The sequence below is a fragment of the Giraffa tippelskirchi genome, chromosome 6, assembly GCF_054371585.1.
Source record: "Giraffa tippelskirchi isolate mGirTip1 chromosome 6, T2T-mGirTip1v1.2.pri, whole genome shotgun sequence".
Lineage (NCBI taxonomy): Eukaryota > Metazoa > Chordata > Mammalia > Artiodactyla > Giraffidae > Giraffa > Giraffa tippelskirchi.
The window spans coordinates 132,265,066-132,284,828 of NC_137280.1; the positions used below are offsets into that span (position 1 = coordinate 132,265,066).

The 19,763-nt window shown below is 38.5% G+C and overlaps 1 protein-coding gene across 5 annotated transcripts in view; it reads right to left on the reverse strand.

The window, feature by feature from the left end:
- The window catches only part of LOC145508636 (uncharacterized), a 331,084-nt gene that overhangs the window by 244,009 nt on the left and 67,312 nt on the right, over nt 1-19,763 (reverse strand). The gene's annotated exons all lie outside the window — the stretch shown is intronic.

The following is a 19,763-nucleotide window of genomic DNA, read 5'->3' on the forward strand; positions in this document are numbered from 1 at the left end:
GATTGCCAGGAGAAATATCAATAACCTCAGATATGCAGATGACACCACCCTTATGGCAGAAAGTGAAGAAGAACTAAAGAGCCTCTTGATGAAGGTGAAGGAGGAGAGTGAAAAAGTTGGCTTAAAGCTCAACGTTCAGAAAACTAAGATCATGGCATCTGGTCCCATCACTTCAAGGCAAATAGATGGGGAAACAGGGTCAGACTTTATTTTGGGGGGCTCCAAAGTCATTGCAGATGGTGACTGCAGCCTTGAAATTAAAAGATGCTTACTCCTTGGAAGGAAAGTTATGACCAACCTAGATAGCATATTAAAAAGCAGAGACATTACTTTGTCAACAAAGGTCCGTCTAGTCAAGGCTATGGTTTTTCCAGTGGTGATGTACGGATGTGAGAGTTGGACTGTGAAGAAAGCTGAGCACCAAAGAATTGATGCTTTTGAACTGTGGTATTGGAGAAGACTCTTGAGAGTCCCTTGGACTGCAAGGAGATCTAACCAGTCCATCCTAAAGGAGATCAGTCCTGGGTGTTCATTGGAAGGACTGATGAAGCTGAAACTCCAATACTTTGGCCACCTCATGCGAAGAGTTGACTCACTGGAAAAGACCCTGATGCTGGGAATGATTGGGGGCAGGAGGAGAAGGGGACGACAGAGGATGAGATGGCTGGATGGCATCACTGACTCGATGGAAATGAGTTTGGGTAAACTCCGGGAGTTAGTTATGACAGGGAGGCCTGGCGTGCTGCAATTCATGGGGTCGCAAAGTCGGACACAACTGAGCGACTGAACTGAACTGATATATACATTTATTTATAAATAAAATATATGCATATATAAACATACGGGGACTTCCCTGGTGGCTCAGCAGTAAAGAATCCATCTGCCAATGCAGGAGACTCAAGTTCAATCCCTGGGTTGGGAAGATCCCCTAGAGAAGGAAATGGCAACCTACTCCAGTATTCTTCTCTGGGAAATCCCATGCAAAGAAGAGTCTAGTGGACTATACAGTCCATGGGGTCCCAAGAGTCAGACATGACTTAGTGACTAAACCACTGCCACATAAATATATATGTATGTGCGTGTATAGACACACACACACACATACAATTCAAGGACTTCTGATTCAATACAACCTCTTCTGACATTCATATGAAGCCCAGTCAGAACAAAGAAAAACTAGCTAGGGGGGAAAGTTACCTTATTACTGAAAATTTAAAATTTTCCTTTTTGATGTCTCGAAATTGTTAGCTTAGTTAAAATAAATCATTTATTATTTTCAAAATTTCCCTTCTAAATAAGCTCAGGTGAAAATCAAACACAATCCAGAACTACTATATCTGAGTATCTTAGAACTGGAAGGGATTATAAGAATCACTTAGTTCACCACCCTTTCGAAAGCAGAAATTTTCTTTAGGATTTAAAACAGTTTGTCTTGCACTTTCTTATACTGGAACTAGTTCTGCCATCTGGAACTATGCAGATCAAATAATATCTTGTTTCTGCATACTAACACTCTTCAAATGATGACTCCAATGGCAATATTACTCCTAAGTCTGTTTTTACTCAAGCTTATGTTTCCTGCCACCATCAACCAACATTATGCTATATGGTCTCTAGGCCTCACATTATAAAAGTCACCTTCTTTTAGCCATGCTTAATTTTCTCTTGTATAGGGCAGCCAATCTAAAACACAATACTTTAGTATTTCATAATACTGAGTTAATTACTGACTAAAAGTCCCAAGGTGATATTCACATGAGCTTGTTTGGTGTAATAGCTTAAGGCAAAAGGGCCAAAAGTGTAATGTCATTCTCAAACATGAGATCCTTTGTCTCTTGTTACCTCATAAAAATACATTACCCATTATCATTCCCCGTTGGGTGTACCCATCACTTGCTAGTGACCAGTATCAATGCATTTTCACTTGCTTATAAAATGTAATTTGAGGTAAATATTTTGCACATAACTCATTTGTAGGAAAATTTCATGGGAATCTCTACAGTGTCTCTACTGTGACACTCTAAACTTGGAGTATCAATAATAGCACTGACTGAAGATCAGTCATTTCTTAACAAAAAAATGAACAGTGAATTCATCACTTTCTCAGATGGGTTACACCTTTTAAATTTTTTCTCTGAGGAAGATATCTGATAGGAGCATATTAAAGTTTGGATATTTATGACAGGGCATGAAGCTAATTTTAAACATGATAATCTACTTAAGAAGGAACACCTTTCAGGTTTCAAAAATTACTGTAATTTTTTTTTAAATATAGTGACCGTGTTTAGCAATAAGGGTGGAGAATTTTCCAAATATATAACATGGTGGCAATCAGCATGGTTTATTCAGAAAGTATCTACTGAACATCCAACAACCAACTGGTTCTAACATGGAGGCTTTCATTTTCCTCCCCCTTCATGTTCTTGGCCATGTTCTCAGGTAAGAAAAGTTACATTCAATGGCTTTCTTTCCAACTCTAAAGGTAAAGAATTAGAAACATTGAGTGATTTAGTAATGTTTTGTCAGAAACTTTAAAAAGGGAAATCTTTGTCAGAGGAATGAAAGAAGGTAATTGCAAGAAACTTAAATATAGACCAAAGGCACAGAGATAGTGACCAGGTAAGAGAACAGTGAATAGTTTGGTATAGCTTAAGAGCAGCAGAGGCAAAAAAAAAAAAAAAAAAGAGAGAGAAAAGCAAGACATTAGGCTGGAAAGAAAATTCAGTGTGACAGAATCATGCGAATTTGTGTATATTCAAGTTCATGTTCCACAAAGGATACAGTTTTGTGTGATGATCCAGGGCAGTGCGGTCAAATAGAAATGGGTTCAAATCCTGGCAGTTCAATTTTATATTTATGCACTTTTGGGGCAATTTAACTTTTTCTAGCCTCAGCTTTCTCATTTGCAAAAATGGAAATAATTATACATTTCTAGAGGTTATCACAGGAATCATGATAACATTAGCTATCATTACTTGAGATCTTCACAAGTAACTCGCCTTCAACATGCTTCTCTCTATTCCTTATCTCAACACAGTCAGGTTGTCTGTTTTCAGAGATACAAATTCCTAGCTAGCAATAAATTTGTCAAGATAATAAATGATACAGATAATCCATTTTTGAGATAATAAAAGTATGATAAATGAAACCAATTCCACTGTACTAATAGCTCCAAATTATGACCTTCTACTTGACCATTTTCCCCCTACATCTAGTAAAATGAAATAATGTAAGTAAAGTGCCTCTAACCTTCAGCTGCTTAGAATGGGAACACAAGAAATAATGATTCTCTTCTCATTGAAAACACTGTAGTTATTTCAGACTGTTGACTACAGGGGTGATCAGACTCATTCTGTTATGGAATATCAGTCTACAGTGATACTGAAAATGAATTACATGTGAGAAAAGTTGTATAGAAGTGACATTTAGGGATCTGCTGAAGTAGTAGAGTCAAGAAATAAGAATAGAGAGTGAAGTGATGGAATGGGAGAAGGGAGGAGAAAAGAGTATACATTTCAGAAGAAAAAAAAAAACATACAGCTGCAACCAGTCACTAGAACAGATGATTCACAATGACAGAGACCATATCTCCTGTGTACCTCAGCATCTTGCTTAATGACATTTAGTATGTATTCAATAGTCATTTGTTAATGAAAGAACATATATTAGTATCAGACATAGTGACTATATGGATTTGGAGGGTGAAGAAGAGAGAGGACTCAGGAATGCCTAGTACAATATAAAGCCATGCCAATCATGTATTTAGAATTTGGGTAAATCAGAAGAGAAAACTACAAAACCAAAACTAAAAATACATATTTTACAAAATTTTAGCTTAAAAAAATAGATGGATAAAACACATTCTTATATCTTAGTTATCTTTTTTAACTAAAAATTCCACTCCTAGTTTCTATTCTACAAATTTATATTATCCATGTGAGAAATGATATATTTATTAGGGTTTTCATCAAATCATTGTTTGTAATATTAAGAGAGGAAAATAAACAACTACTCATTGCTAAAAGTCTGGTTAAATAAATTACAGTAAATGTGACAAATGAGATAGCATGCAGTCACTAAGGAAAATAAAGAAGTTGCTCTGTAAGCACTGATAAAGAGATTGCCTTACTGTAGTGTCAGGGAGAAAATGAGTAGAACAGTATATATGGTATGCTACCAATTGTGTGGAAAAATATACTCAAATATGATTGTAAACACACAAGGTATCTCTGGAATGATACAGAAAACCCTGGGAGATGTAATTGTGTCCTAGGTAAGGATATGAAGGGACTGGAACAAGAAAGGAAGGAAAAGTTACTATAAACTGTTTACACTTTCGTATTTTTAGAATTTGATGCAATTTGCTTGTATGACCTATTAAAAAAAACGAAACATAATTAACAACAAAAAAAAACAACCCAGATTGACCAATTAATTTTTTCCATTTAATCCACATCTCTATTCTCATTGATTTCTACTTGAAGTTAGTGCCTGTTAATGAACAACATTTCTTAGAATTCATCCATAAACTCATCTCTCTATCAAAAATATTCCTTTTCTTATCCATTTTCAGGCTATGGCCTATACTTCTTATATGTCACCTCCTCCAGGAAGGAGATATGATGCTCTACTCCTTGCTATCTTTCCTCTGGGTCTATTGTTTAATTTACTTCTTACATTATAGCACAGATCATTCTACTATAAATTCCTATTTGCTTAGTTGTACCCACTATTACACAGACCCCTGTCAGCCTCTCCAGGGCAGAATCATACACGCATTATTCAGAGTTGTTATCTCTAGATTTTACTATAGTTCTGGCATAGTAATGGACTCTCAATATATTTTTTGGTACATTGAATGAACAGCTAGATTATACCCACAGACCTCACCTCAGGCTACACCACAGTTGAATAAATCATGTTACTAACTGCTAAGCTCCTATGCCTGGGTTAGGACCTTAACCACTATCAATGGAGAATACCACAGAATACTCAATAAAAAACAATTTATGAGGCACTTGATTTTTAGTTAAATCTAAAGACACACTCATGGAAGTGTGTATACTCATGGAAATATAAAGCAGGACCAATTGCAAATACAAGTGAAATCCTAGTATACTTTCCAAAGGTTTGGAAGTTCCCTGAAGAAGGGAAATGACTGCCTTTGAGACGGTGACAAGGGGGAAAGAAGAGGACTACAGAAAACATGTACAGAGATGGGAGAAAGGATGTGGAAGGAGGGCTCATGCCTGATAGCTTTTGTCTGGAAAGTTGATGATGGCATCTTCTGTACCGTGAGGTTCATTATGTGTGTTCCGTGATGTGCTGAAATCTTACAACAGGCATTAAGTAGAGGCTGTTTGATTAATTGAAAGTGAAAGTCACTCAGTTGTGTCTGATTCTTTGTGACCCCTCTCAGAATTCTCCAGGCCAGAATACTGGAGTGGGTAGCCTTTCCGTTCTCCAGGGGGTTCTCCCAACCCAGGGATAGAACCCAGGTCTCCCACATTGCAGGTGGATTCTTTACCAGCTTAGCCACCAGGGAAGCATTTGATTAATTAGTAATCCATTAAATCAGGACTTTGGGGTAATCTGAAAAGTGTTAGTCGCTCAGTCGTGTCCGACTCTTTGTGATCCCATGGACTGTAGCCCACCATGCTCCTCTGTCCATGGGATTCTTGCGGCGAGAATACTGGAGTGGACTGCCATTCCTTTCTCCAGGGATCTTCTCAACCCAGGGATTGAACCTGGTTCTCCCGCATTGCAGGCAGGTTCTTTACCATCTGAGCCACCAGGGAAGCTCGGGATAATCTGAAGGCCCAGTTCAAATAATTCAGACTCTGATTTCGAAAAGGGGCAAGATGGCTTGACACCATTATTTTTGGAAACCATGTAATACAGTCAAGAAAAAAAGGAGGACTCAAATAATCAGGTTATGAGACATAGTGGGAAGACTCCGGTTTGGGGTTTGGTTTTAGAAGATCAAAGAGGCATTAAATACATGCTGTATCTTGGGATGAATACTACTGATTTTATATTCTTGAAGATAAATAACTTTGTTTTTGTGCTTATGGTTATCATTCCAGTATCTTCAACCCAGCCTTTGAAGACAAGTGTTTTTAAACTAGGAGACAGTCCAGAACCTTCACTTATTCTAGGGAGAGAAAATGAAGCTAATCAGCAAGGAGGACAAAAAGAACCTAAAAGGGAAACAGGAAGCAACACCCAAGGAAAACCAGGGCCACTCATTCTGCAAGAGCAACCAGGGTATTCTAGTCAGCCAGGAAAACCAGAAAATTTTAAACAGAAAGGGAGGCCAAGAGTTTTCAATCAGCCTGGAAGCCTGCAAGGGAATTCAGGACAATCTAAGCCAAAAAGGGAATCCAGAAGCTTCTAATGAGCAAGGAAAACCAGGATCTTTTAGCCAGCAAGGGAAGCCAGGGTCATCTAGCCAGCAAGGGAAGCCAGGGTCATCTAGCCAGCAAGGGAAGCCAGGGTCATATAGCCAGCAAGGGAAGCCAGGGTCAACTAGCCAGCAAGGGAAGCCAGGGTCATCTAGCCAGCAAGGGAAGCCAGGGTCAACTAGCCAGCAAGGGAAGCCAGGGTCATCTAGCCAGCAAGGGAAGCCAGGGTCAACTAGCCAGCAAGGGAAGCCAGGGTCATCTAGCCAGTAAGGGAAGCCAGGGTCAACTAGCCAGCAAGGGAAGCCAGGGTTAACTAGCCAGCAAGGGAGTCCAGGGTCATCTAGCCTAAAAGGAAAGCCAGGATTGTCTAGCCAACAGGGAAAATCAAAGTCTTTATACAATCAAGAAGAAAGAAAAACTGGAGTCAACCCTTTGAATGACAATACAATGCAGATTCAGGTTACTGTTCATTTCTCTTTTTTTCCCTCAGACAACTTACTTCAGTCATTCTATTTTCCAGTTAAAAGAATACACTGTACTAATGACAAACAGTTGGTGACAACACTGATTTAACAAAATGAGAGGGAACTGGAGGTGTTTACTTTCCTATATACCTATAATCATTAGTGAGTGTCATGCTCTTCCATTCTGTCTCATTGTCTGCTACTATCTTCCACTCAAGCCTTTCCACCTATATTGGACTAGCTCAGACCCTCAATAACTGAGTCCCCATCCCCATCAGAATTAACTTTCATGTCTATTTGCATCCCACCCATAATATACAAACCACTTAAACGGTATTTCTGAGTCACAAGTCTAATCTATCACTTCCCTACTAAAAATTCTTCAGTGACACCACACCACCTAGACAATTAAACCCAAACGCTTGAGCATGGCATGTAAGATTTTTTCATGATTAGACCCCAAGCCCATGATTAAACATGGATACTTCACGTCACTCTTGCTCACACAGCAGCCACATTGTACAGAATCCTGTGGTTTTCCAAGAATGTATTCTTGACACTAATGATATCTTCTATCATAGAATGGACATTGTTGTTTATAATTGATTGTTATTCAATTAGAGCATTAACGTCTTAAAGAAAGTGCCATTTTAATTTCATTTACTTATTTATTTGGTCACGTGACTTGCAGGATTTTAGTTACCCAACCAGGGATCAAACCCAGGCCCCCTTCAGTGGAAGCCCCGAGTCTTAACCACTGGACTGCCAGAGAATTTCCAGACAAAGTGTCATTTCTTTTCAAACTTGTATTCCCAGATCCTAAAACAAGATAGGCATATAATAATTTCTCTTGAACTATTTGTCAGATGAGGAAGTAAGTGGCTTGTATTTGAGAGGCATCATTGCCAACAGGTACATATCCACGACTCCCATATTCCCGTCTAAGCCCTGCTATGCTTTGCCTTTCCTTGCCAGTCTCTTTCCCAACAGCCAGCTTTCTAATTCCATTCAGCAATGACTTTGGATACGCCACTTAGTAGATTCAAAACAGTTTTCTAGAATACTTCCTCCACCTTGTTATCTTAATGGAAACTTCATTTTTTACCTCATAACGTGTCATTCATCAATACCCTTTCACGTAAAAGCAGCCTAATGCGCCTTGTCCTCCTGCCTCTTCTAGCATGTAGTAGTAATCTCCCAGGGACATCCCTGCTGTCCAGACCTTAATGCAATCACCTGCAGGTTTCTGAATGTTTAAATCATCACTTAATCTTTCTCAATTTTATATCCTTTTCTAAACTGGGGGAGATAACCCTGTCCAATTCACAGAGTAGGTGTGAATAAAAATAACAGAGACATATAAAATGAGTAGCAAACCTCTGTCATTTCCAGTAGTTTCGAGTTATCTGTCATCTTCCTTGGCTCTAGGAAGTCTAAGCTCCCTATTGGAGGTACTCACCATTCCATTTAGGGCCTCTGCTCTCATTTGCTAGTCAAAGCTTCTTTATGTTCACAGCCTTCTGCCATCCTATAACTTGATTCTGAGATATGCTTCAGGTACTATTATAGTTAACTGAACCCTCACAATCCTACTTCTTGACTCATTTTCTTTTATGAAACATGGGAAAAAAAAAGGTTCAGTAAGTAATGACCATATGTGTTTTGTATTTGCCAGTTTGTGTACAAAGCATTCAAGTGAGGCAGTCTGAGATACACAGTAAGAGCAGAGGTTCTGGAATCAGATAACTCAGAGTTTCAATCCCAGATTGTGTAGTTAGTCCATACATGATTTTGTGCTTGTCACTTAAATGCACTGTCCGCCTGGAAAAAAAACTCTTCTTTCATACTGTTGCACGGATTACATTAAAATGTAAAGGGTCAACAAAATAATTGATTTAGTACGATGCTTAATCAGTAGTTAATGAGTAATAAATACATGTTTTATTACAATAACATAATTAGAGTATCCTATATTTACCTAATGGTCTTCCACATTACTGAAGACTGGTCGTACTAGCAACAAGAACCCAACCGGAAAAACAAAATGTCAACCTAACTATGAACCAGTCTGTGGTTCTGATGGAAAAACTTATGGCAACCGCTATGCATTTAATGAAGCCAAAAGGTAAGGGGACTTAAGGTTTGTTTGTATTAGGAAGTACTATTCTGATCCAAAGGGACTAAACGAATATTTTTCATTACATCCCCATAGTTATCTCTCAACAGTACTTTAGATGTCTGTCCAAAGGAAACATAAAAGGACACTTGCCCTTGAACAGTTAAGTCAGTCATTTCCTGAGAGAATGTGATACATTCAGCTTTTTAAATAGCTGCAAGCTTATTACTGAGTCATTCATTTACCAAATATTCATTAAACACCTGCTATGTACCAGGCATTGTTCAAAGCACTAAGATGGTGAGCAAAATACAGAATCTCTTGCTTCCGTGAAGCCTTCATTTTTGCAAGGAAAGGCCGCAGACAAAATATATTAGGGGGCAAAGAGGATTATGAATCTCACAGATTACTAAGTGATGACTACTAAAATATACTTTAAATTTAAATAATATTGAATGTTGGACTTGGTAAGCCAAGCCAAATTTTAAGAGTTACACTCTTATCTATAAGAAATAAGATGACAAGGCCATTTAAAATTAGAATGTGTGACTAAGAGATAGTTCAGCTTTCAAAATTAATGAATACATCTCTGAATGAAAGGAATAAAGTAAAAATTATACTTCTTCTGTCTTGGACAGTTCCAGAATTTATTAAGGTTAATGTTAATGTAAATATTAAAGGAAGTGTCCTCTATAGCTATAAAATATAAGTTGGGAGACAGACTGGACACCTTCTCATTTTATACATAAGGCACCTGGCCCAGGGACAGGAAAAGACTGCCACAGAGTGTACAAACTCTCAGAGTGCTCCATGTGAAACAGGCTAGCCACTGCTTAGGCCTGCCTTTCCCATTTGTCTCTGTATGGTGATGCCACAATTACTTGGTCCTTGATTGCTCTCATTATCTTGTTTTCAGGTTGAGTAATGGAAAACTGAGTCTGAACCATGGGGGGACATGTTAAGCATTTGTTACAACCAATTACCCAGAACCTCAGAATCCACTTTCAATTCTCTTTAAACAATGGATTTCCCTGGGAGTTCTACTGAGGCCAGTAGGAGTCTTATAGATACAACGGATCTTACATTATTCTCTAGTTTTTTCCACTGCAAATAAAGTCAGTTCCAGAGATGCTTCCAATTTCTGAGACTTTTATTTTCTAGACTTTCCCAAACCTTGCATCCATGATCCACCTGTTCCCAGAGTGCCAAAATGGCTAAGACTTTAGGACCAGCAACTTCAGCAGCAATTTGCAAATCCTAATTAGTATAAAAATCTCAGCATCACATGTAAAAAATAAAGATTCCCCAGTTGAGAAATACTGGTGCTGTAGGTCTCTGCTAGAGCTCAAGAAAGTGGAGCTTGAAACCACATTCCAGGTGTTTCTAACGAAGGTGGTCTCCAGATACTTGATGTAAAACTGATTCAAGATTTCTTAAGGATGCAGTGATTGGCTTCAGAGGGTCTATGGACATAATACACAAAATAAATTCTCTAGAAACTTTTTTCTTAAGAGAGTATCCAAAGCTTTTGTTATTATTATTTTTTTTGCCACTCCTTGTGGCTTCTGGGATCTTAGTTCCCGGACGACCAGGGATCCAACCTGGACCCAGAGCAGTGCAAGCACTTAGTCCTAACCACTGGACTGCCAGGGAATCCCCGCATTAGATTCTTAAAGGGATATGTGAGCACAACTCGAGTTTAAAACCACTGATCTACAGACAATGAAACATAGAAATTTATTGTATTTATCTGAAGTTGTGTTTGACGTCTGGCATCGTCCCAAAACGGAATGCTTAGAAGGAATCTCACCAGGATATTAATCATATTGGTTAGCAAGATGGGGCCCAAGAAAGGGAACAAGAGCCAACATGATGTTGGGATCAGAGCTAGTGAAAAGAATGGTTTAATGAAAATGAAGTCAGAGAGCTTGCATAAGATCTGTAGGTCAGTGATAACTACAGGTCCTTTTATATCCACAGGAGCCCTATTCAACAGTAAGGAATTCAGATGGCAATCTATATTTGGAATATATGGGTAGAACCCAACAAACATAGCAGGATACAGACTGTGGAATAAGGCATATGGTCCAGATGAAAATGTAGAGGGAAGCTGTGGTATCAGACAGGTAAGTGGTTAAATCTAAGGAGAGAGAAACATAATATGTCATGGTCTGGGAAAGTGAGGGAAAAAAAAACATGCAGAAAGCTATCACTGAGGGATATGTGAGTCATTAAGAGGCATACCAAGGGCATTCAATTCTGCATATCTAACTGGCAATGAACAAACCTCAGAGATCAACTGTGGAATCCCCTCATACATCTGGCTTATGGAATGAAGAATTCAACTAGAAACTCAATCCCAAATTCAAATGGATAGAATCTAAGCAAACTCTTATCTTGGACTTTTCCCAGTATTCCAGGATGTTTCCTTGTGATTCTGTTTAATGGAAGATTAAACAGAGGGGATGATTGAGCCCAGAGCAAAATGCCTCATATTGTGGAACTAAATAAATAATTTTGAAATTAATATACACTTATATACAGAATAGAATTTAATGCTGGAAAATACCTCAGGACTTAATTACCATTAAGGTTAAATAAGTTAGTTTAGTTTTCTTTATTCGCCTCACAAACAAAACAATTCATACTGAACACAGACCTCAGACTTCAGACACAATGATGCCACTGCATAGACAGAACTTGTAACTTTTTCTTAAATACTGAAGGATAAAAGATGTAATGAAGTTCTATATTCACCCAGATTTGTTTTGCACACATGCATAAATAAATTATTTCTGTATTTTTACTGTCAGAATTATCTCAGGAAAATGTTCTGTGGCAGAAGCTACAACTGAGTATGCTCACAACAACTAGTCTGTAATATTAAAGAGGCATTTAATAATCACATGAAAAGACATTAATGCAATCTTTCAAATATACAGTGAGCATCTTGAGGGAGAAATTTTTAGACTTTTTTTGTACACAGAAGGGACTTAGGAAATTTGTTTTAATGAATGAATCATTGAGCGATCAATTCAGGAGAAGACCAGTGAAACAGGTGCTGTTCACTTCTCTCCTTAATTGCCTGCATCTTAGTGCAAGCTACTATTCATTGTCTCCTCCTGAAACACTGCAAGATCTCCTTAAATGGTTTATGTCCTTTTACTTTCTGTCTTTTTAATTCATTCCTCATAGAGCAGCAAGAGTGACCTGTTTGAAATATGCATTTTATGATGTACTACTGCTATCCTAGCTTACAACCCTCGGGTCCCTAATATTTAGGACAACCTTCATATTATACCCCTGACTCACAGGATATTCATTGTCCTGATAGCTAGTTTGACTACAGGCACTTTTGATCATTCCAAAGAGTTTAGAAATTCTTTTCTAAAAACACTGCACATTCTTTTCATTATCATCAATACCCTTAATACTTAGCAGCCCATGAGACTAGCAAGTCCCTGGCTCCTTCCTGTCTGTTCAAAGTCACTGTCTGCCTGGACTCCTCTAACTTTTTCTGTCCTAGCTACAGAGATATTCCAACTATTGGAATCCACTAATTCCTTACAAATCAAGACCTGTGAACTTTCTTAGTCCTTCTGCAACACTGGAGATAAGAACTTCTTGAAATCTATTCTCCTACCATCAGTCAGTTCAGTCACTCAGTCGTGTCCGACTCTTTGTGACCCCATGGACTGCAGCATGCCAGGCCTCCCTGTCCATCGCCAACTCCCAGAGTTTACTCAAACTCATGTCCTGAGTCGGTGATGCCATCAAACCATCTCATCCTCTATTGTCCCCTTCTCCTCTTACCTTCAATCTTTTCCAGCAGCGAGGTCTTTTCAAATGAGTCAGTTCTTCGCATCAGAAGGCCAGAGTATCGGAGTTTCAGCTTTAGCATCAGTGAATGAATACTCAAGACTGATTTCCTTTAGGATGCACTGGTTGGATCTCTTTGCAGTCCAAGGGACTCTCAAGAGTCTTCTCCAACACCACAGTTCAAAAGCAGCAATTCTTCTGCGCTCAGCTTTCTTTATAGTCCAGCTCTCGCATCCATACATGACTACTGGAAAAACCATAGCTTTGACTAGATGGACCTTTCTTGGCAAAGTAACAGCTCTGCTTTTTAATATGTTGTCTAGGTTGGTGATAACTTTTCTTCCAAGGAGCAAGTTTCTTTTAATTTCATGGCTGCAGTCACCATCTGCAGTGATTTTGGGACCCAAAAAATAAAGTCTGCCAATGTTTCCATTGTTTCCCCATCTATTTGCCATGAAGTGATGGGACCAGATGCCATGATCTTAGTTTTCTGAATGTCGAGTTTTTAGCCAACTTTTTCACTCTCTTCTTTCACCTTCATCAAGAGGCTCTTTAGTCCTTCTTCGCTTTCTGCCATAAGGGTGGTGTCATCTACATATCTGAGGTTATTGATATTTCTCCCAGCAATCTTGATTCCAGCTTGTGCTTCATCCAGCCCAGCGTTTCTCATGATGTACTCTGAATATAAGTTCAATAAGCAGGGTGACAATATACAGCCTTGATGGACTCCTTTTCCTATTTGGAACCAGTCTGTTGTTCCATGTCCAGTTCTAACTGTTGCTTCCTGACCTACATACAGATTTCTCAAGAGGTAGGTCAGGTGGTCTGGTATTCCCATCTCTTTAAGAATTTTCCACAGTTTCTTGTGATCCACACAGTCAAACGCTTTGGCATAGTCAATAAAGCAGAAGTAGATGCTTTTCTGGAACTCTTTTGCTTTTTCAATGATCCAACTGATGTAAATAGCCTTTTGTTGTTATTTGAAATTGCTTTATAGAAAACTCTGTTAACACACAAGATTTGTCTCTGTAACACACATTGCTTTATATCTGAATCTACACATGAATTCACATTCACACACCTAGAATTTTACAGAGAATCCCAGTGTCTTGCAAATTTTATTTTACCACTCTATTTTCCCCCTGATCCGTCTTCCTTTACTCCCTTCCAAGAGCTAGTCTGGTCCACATCTGTATTCCTTTTCCACAGTTACACTTAGTTCCTTTGTCCCTTATTTGTCCAACAGTCCCCTCTTTCTTCTCTTTCACACTCTTCTCCAAAAACCCCATCTCTGAACCTGCCAGTGCTGGTAACTCTGGCACTGTTCCGCAGGATGTCATGACAAGTACAACGTTTTTTATTTCTTAATAGTCAAAAGAGAGCTTACCGGAACTTGTCATTCTTTTATAAACTCCACAGAGACAATATCGGCAAAGCAAATAATTTTTAAATAATTAATTGGTTATTTATTTGATTAGACAAATATGCTAAAAAGACGTTTATTCTCTGTAAATAAAAATAATGAGGTATTTGTAATTATTTATTCATGTATGCAAACTATATCTCAATGGCCAAGAAAAATCCAAAAATTAATTCACCTTTTGTAAATATGGCTATATTTCAAACATTCGTATATGGTAGCTTATAAGACTCTAGAAACAACTTTGCCAACAATAGGTAATTTCCTCACTTTGTAGGTGAGAATACTTAAGTCTGTTAAGAACAATGACTTGCATGAGCTGTTTAGCATTAATAACGAAAATATGGAATCAAGTTCAGTAGATCAGATCCAAGACTAGTGTTTTTTAGTAGCACCTCTTACATCATCTATTGGTGACCAGGGGCTTCATTAAAATTACCATACTGATCATCAATGAGATCTCCATACTTGGCCAACTTTTTGGCAACTGGTGAATAATCAAAAGTTGCCCATTGGCTATGAGAAAAATTACTCACCAGACAAAATGCAAAATCAATGTAAAGAATGAAATAGTTGTAGTCATTTGGAAGAATGCTTTTCAACCTTTTCAGAGACTTTGTCTTGAGGTTCTGAGAAAATAAAGCCCATTTTTGAGATTCAACTGTGAAAAGAATTCCAGAGGCTTCTCTCAAGGTGTTTACCTCAAAGGAGTTTCTCTACTCCTATCCATTCACCCCTATTCTTTCAGTGAGAAGTTTCAGCTCAATAAGAATAAAGCTGGAGATATCACATGCCTTGATTTCAAAATCAAAAAGGTACCTTACTAGCCTAAAAACAGACAATCAGATCAAAGGACCAGAACAGAAGAGCCCAAAAATAGACCCACCCTTATATGGTCAATTAATTTACAAAACAGCAGCCAAGAATGTATATTGGGGAAGGACAGTCTTTCCAATAAATGATGTTGAGAAAACTGGACAACTACATGCCAAAGAATGAAACTGGACCTCTATCTTACACCATACACACAGATTAACTCAAAGTGGATCAAAGACTTGAATCAAGACCTGAAACCATAAAATCCCTAGAACAAAACATAGGTGGTAAGCTTCTTGACACTGGTCTTGCATATGGTTTTTTGGATCAGACATCAAAAACAAAGGAACAAAAGAAAAACAAGTGGGACCACATCAAACTACAAAGCTTCTGCACAGCAAAGCAACAACAAATACAAAAGCAATCTACTGAGTAGGAGAAAATATTTACAAATCATATATCTGAGAAGAAGTTAATACCCATAATATAACAATATAAAGAACTTGAACTCATACTACTCAACAGCAAAAAAAAAAACACCAAAACCCAAAGAATCCAATTAAAAATGGGCAGAAGATATGAATAGACGTTTTTCCAAACAAGACCTACAGATGGTCAATAGGTACATAAAAACACTAATAATCAGGAAAATGCAAACCAAAGTATCACCTCACATCTGTCAGAATGGCTATTATCAAAAAGACAACAAACATCAAGTCTTGACAGGGGTCTGCAGAAACGGGAACACTTGCACGTTATTGATGGGAATGTAAATTGGTGCAGCCACTACGGAAAACAGCATGGCGGTTCCTCAAAAAATAATAAAAATAGGACTACCATAAGATCAAACGATCTCACTTCTGAATATTTATCTGAAGTGAATTAAAACATGACTTTAAAAAGATATATACACCCCCATTTTTCTGCATTATCTACAATAGTCAAAACATGAAAAAAACCTAAATGCCGCTCAATGAATGAGTGGATAAAGAAAATGTGATATACATACATATAATGCATATACATATGTATTAATAATATATAAATATAATATATAATGGAATACTACTGTTATAACAAGGAATGAAATCTTGCTATTTGCAATAACATGGATGGAACTTGAGAGCATTATGCTAAGTGAAATAAAACAGAAGATAAACGCTCCATGATCTCACTTATATGTAGAATCTAAAACAAAATAAAACAAAAAACAAGTTTGAAGAATGAGCTTATAAATATAAAGAGAACATACTGGTGGTTGCCTGAGGTGAGAGGTGGCCGAAATGGGTGAAAAATTTTTTGAAAAGTTTCATTCCTGCGGTTATGTCCTTCAGATTAAAATAATTCATAAAAAAATAATTTAAAATGGGCAGAGAAAAAAAAGTCAGAAAAAAATAATTGCATTAATTTTCAAGTAATAGAAATACAGATTTTAGTCGAAGGGTTCCTCTTGGATAAGAAATAATCCAGGACTGTGTGCGTGCTGTGCTCAGTCATGTCTGACTCTTTGTGACCCCATGGATGATAGCCCTCCAGGCTCCTCTGTCCATGGGATTCTCCAGGCAAGAATCCTGAAGTAGGTTGCCATGTCCTTCTCCAGGGGATCTTCCCAACCCAGGGATTGAACCCATGTCTCTTTCATCCCCTGCACTAGCAGGCGGATTCTTTACCATTGAGCCACCTGGGAAAGCCAATCTGGGACTAGATAAATACTTTTAGCTGCCTAGATTATAGCCTCCCTGTTCTATTCCTAAACAGTGCTATCTTCCCTGCAGACACCACTACTTCCTGAGATTAACTCTCCTCAGGATGGCTGAAGGTGCAGACATGCTAGAAAAATATCTAACAGATTGGAAGAGATCTCAATGTGATTATTCATAATCTCTGTATCACCATACTGTCCTGAGGAGTCTCAGTCCCCAGACCCCTGAAAATTAGCTTTTGCAGTATCAACTCTACCACTTCCAAGTAGCAGAAGTCTTCTGTTTTTAGAGCTGCTTATTAAAAGCTGTCTGGAAATGAATGACAGTCCAGGAGGGGCTTCCCAGTTGGCTCAGTGGTAAAGAATCTGTCTGCCAATACAGAGCCAATACAGAGGAGATGCAAGAGCCTCAGTTTTGATCCCTGGGTCAGGAAGACCCCCCTGGAGGAGGAAATGGCAACCCACTCCAGTATTTTTGCCTGGAAAACCCCATGGACAGAGAAGCCTGTTGGGCTACAGTCCATAGGTCACAAAGAGTCGAAAACAACTGAGCCTGCACACACCAAGAAGGTAAAGAGGCAACCTTTGTACAAGACTGAGGGACAGGGCTCAGCTAATGAGATGTGAATAAACCAGCCCCCCAAAAAGAGCAATGGGGCAGAAATACACAGGGGGTGGGGGAAGGGGAGGAGACTAAGAAAAGCACTTCATCACCTACAAAAGGAAGGAAACAAAACTTTCCAGGCAAAGACCATGAGCTAAGGCTTTGAACCATGAGGGAAGTGAGTTATCTGAGACAGTGTTTTCTGTGATCTGATAGAGCGTGAAGAAGTGGCAGAAAATTTAGGCTAAGGCCAGTTGTACATAAAATTTTAATGACATTCAAAAAAGCTCAATTTCTTTCAGTCAGTTCAGTTACTCAGTCATGTCCAACTCTTTCTGACCCCATGGACTGTAGCACACCAGGCCGACCTGTCCATCACCAACTCCCGGAGTTTACCCAAACTCATGTCCATTGAGTTGGTGATGCCATCTAGCCATCTAATCCTGTCATCCCTTCCCCTCCTGCCTTCAATCTTTCCCAGCATCAGGGTCTTTTCAAATGAGTCAGTTCTTTGCATCAGGTGGCCAAAGTATTGGGAGTTTCAGTTTCAACATCAGTCCTTCCAACGAACATTCAGGACTGATCTCCTTTAGGATGGAGTGGTTGGATCTTCTTGCAGTCCAAGGGACTCTCAAGAATCTTCTCCAACACCACAGTTCAAAAGCATTAATTCTCTAGCGCTCAGCTTTCTTTAAACTTCAGCTCTCACAGCCATACGTGACCACTGGAAAAACCATAGCCTTGACTAGACAGACCTTTGTTGGCAAAGTAATGTCTCTGCTTTTTAACATGCTGTCTAAGTTGGTCATAACTTTTCTTCTAAGGACTAAAGGAAAGTCGCTCAGTCGTGTCCGACTCTTTGCGACCCCGTGGACTGTAGCCTGCCAGGCTCCTCCGTCCATGGGATTCTCCAGGCAAGAATACTGGAGTGGTTTGCCATTTCCTTCTCCAGGGGATCTTCCCGACCCAGGGATCGAACCCAGGTCTCCCGCATTGGAGGCAGACGCTTTAAGGACTAAACGTCTTTTAATTTCATGGCTGTAGTGATTTTGGAGCCCAAGAAAATAAAATCTGTCACTGTTTCCATTGTTTCCCCATCTATTTGCCATGAAGTGATGGGACCAGATGCTATGATCTTAGTTTTCTAAATGTTGAGTTTTAAGCCAACTTTTTCACTCTCCTCTTTCACTTTCATCAAGAGGCTCTGTAGTTCTTCATTTTCTGCCATAAGGGTGGTGTCATCTACATATCTGAGGTTATTGATATTTCTCCCAGCAATCTTGATTTCCCAAATTGAGAAAGGAGTATGTCAAGGCTGTATATTGTCACCCTGCTTATTTAACTTATATGCAGAGTACATCATGAGAAACACTGGGCTGGATGAAGCACAAGCTGGAATCAAGATTTCTTCCAACAGGCAATGGAAACATTAAATCTTTCTGAGCATGAGTGAAATGAGTAGATTTCCATTAATATGGAACTAATTAACACTTATGTAGCACTAAAGGCATCTCATTAACATTTCCAAAGAATAATTTTTTTTGCATTGAAAAAGCCCAGCTTATCTCAGGTAAATAAAGCAAGCTGCAGAAAAGTTTATGCTTCTATTAAATACAAAACCTCTGGTTCACAGTAGTAAAAAATGGCTGGAATGGTTCCAGAAATATTTCTACCTCCCATTTTGTTACCCTCAACTGTAGCCACATATTTAGTTTGGATACTTTTAAAGATCAGTGCCCAAGGTCTAAGGCAGAGCACCTGAATCACGATCTGAGAAGGAGACCAGGTGCTGTTTATAAAGCTCCTCAGGTGATCATCATATCTATCAACTGTTTGTACCACGAAGGTTCTAGACTTTCCTTGTTTTGAAGACCTTGATAGTCTTATATAGCACTAGTCAGCTATTTTGTAGAATGTTTCTCATTTGAGATTTGTGTGGTATTTTTCTCATGAATAGATTGCGATTATAAATTATTTGAGAAAATGTACAAAAACTTTGAGCTGGCTTTACAATGCTGACGAGGTAATTCACTACCCTGAGTCTTAATTTCCTTATCTGTGAAACAGAACCAGCTGTCCCTTGTCTTTTTTGTTTGTTTTCTGAAACACTTTTCTTTCTTAACTGAAGTATGGCTGATGTATAATATATATATGTTACAGCTGTGAATATGGTGTTTCACAATTTTTAAAGTTTATACTTCATGTATTACAAAATAATGACTGTACTCCCTGTGTTTTACAGTATATACTTACAGATTTTTACAAAATTTTTTCATGTATTTTTTAATAGGAGGCAGATTATTTTATACATAATAGTTTGTATTAATACCTCTTAATCTTCCACCTCTACCTTGCCCTCCTTCTTTCTCCCCACTGGTAACCATTAGTTTGTTCTCTATATCTGTGAGTCTGTTTTTT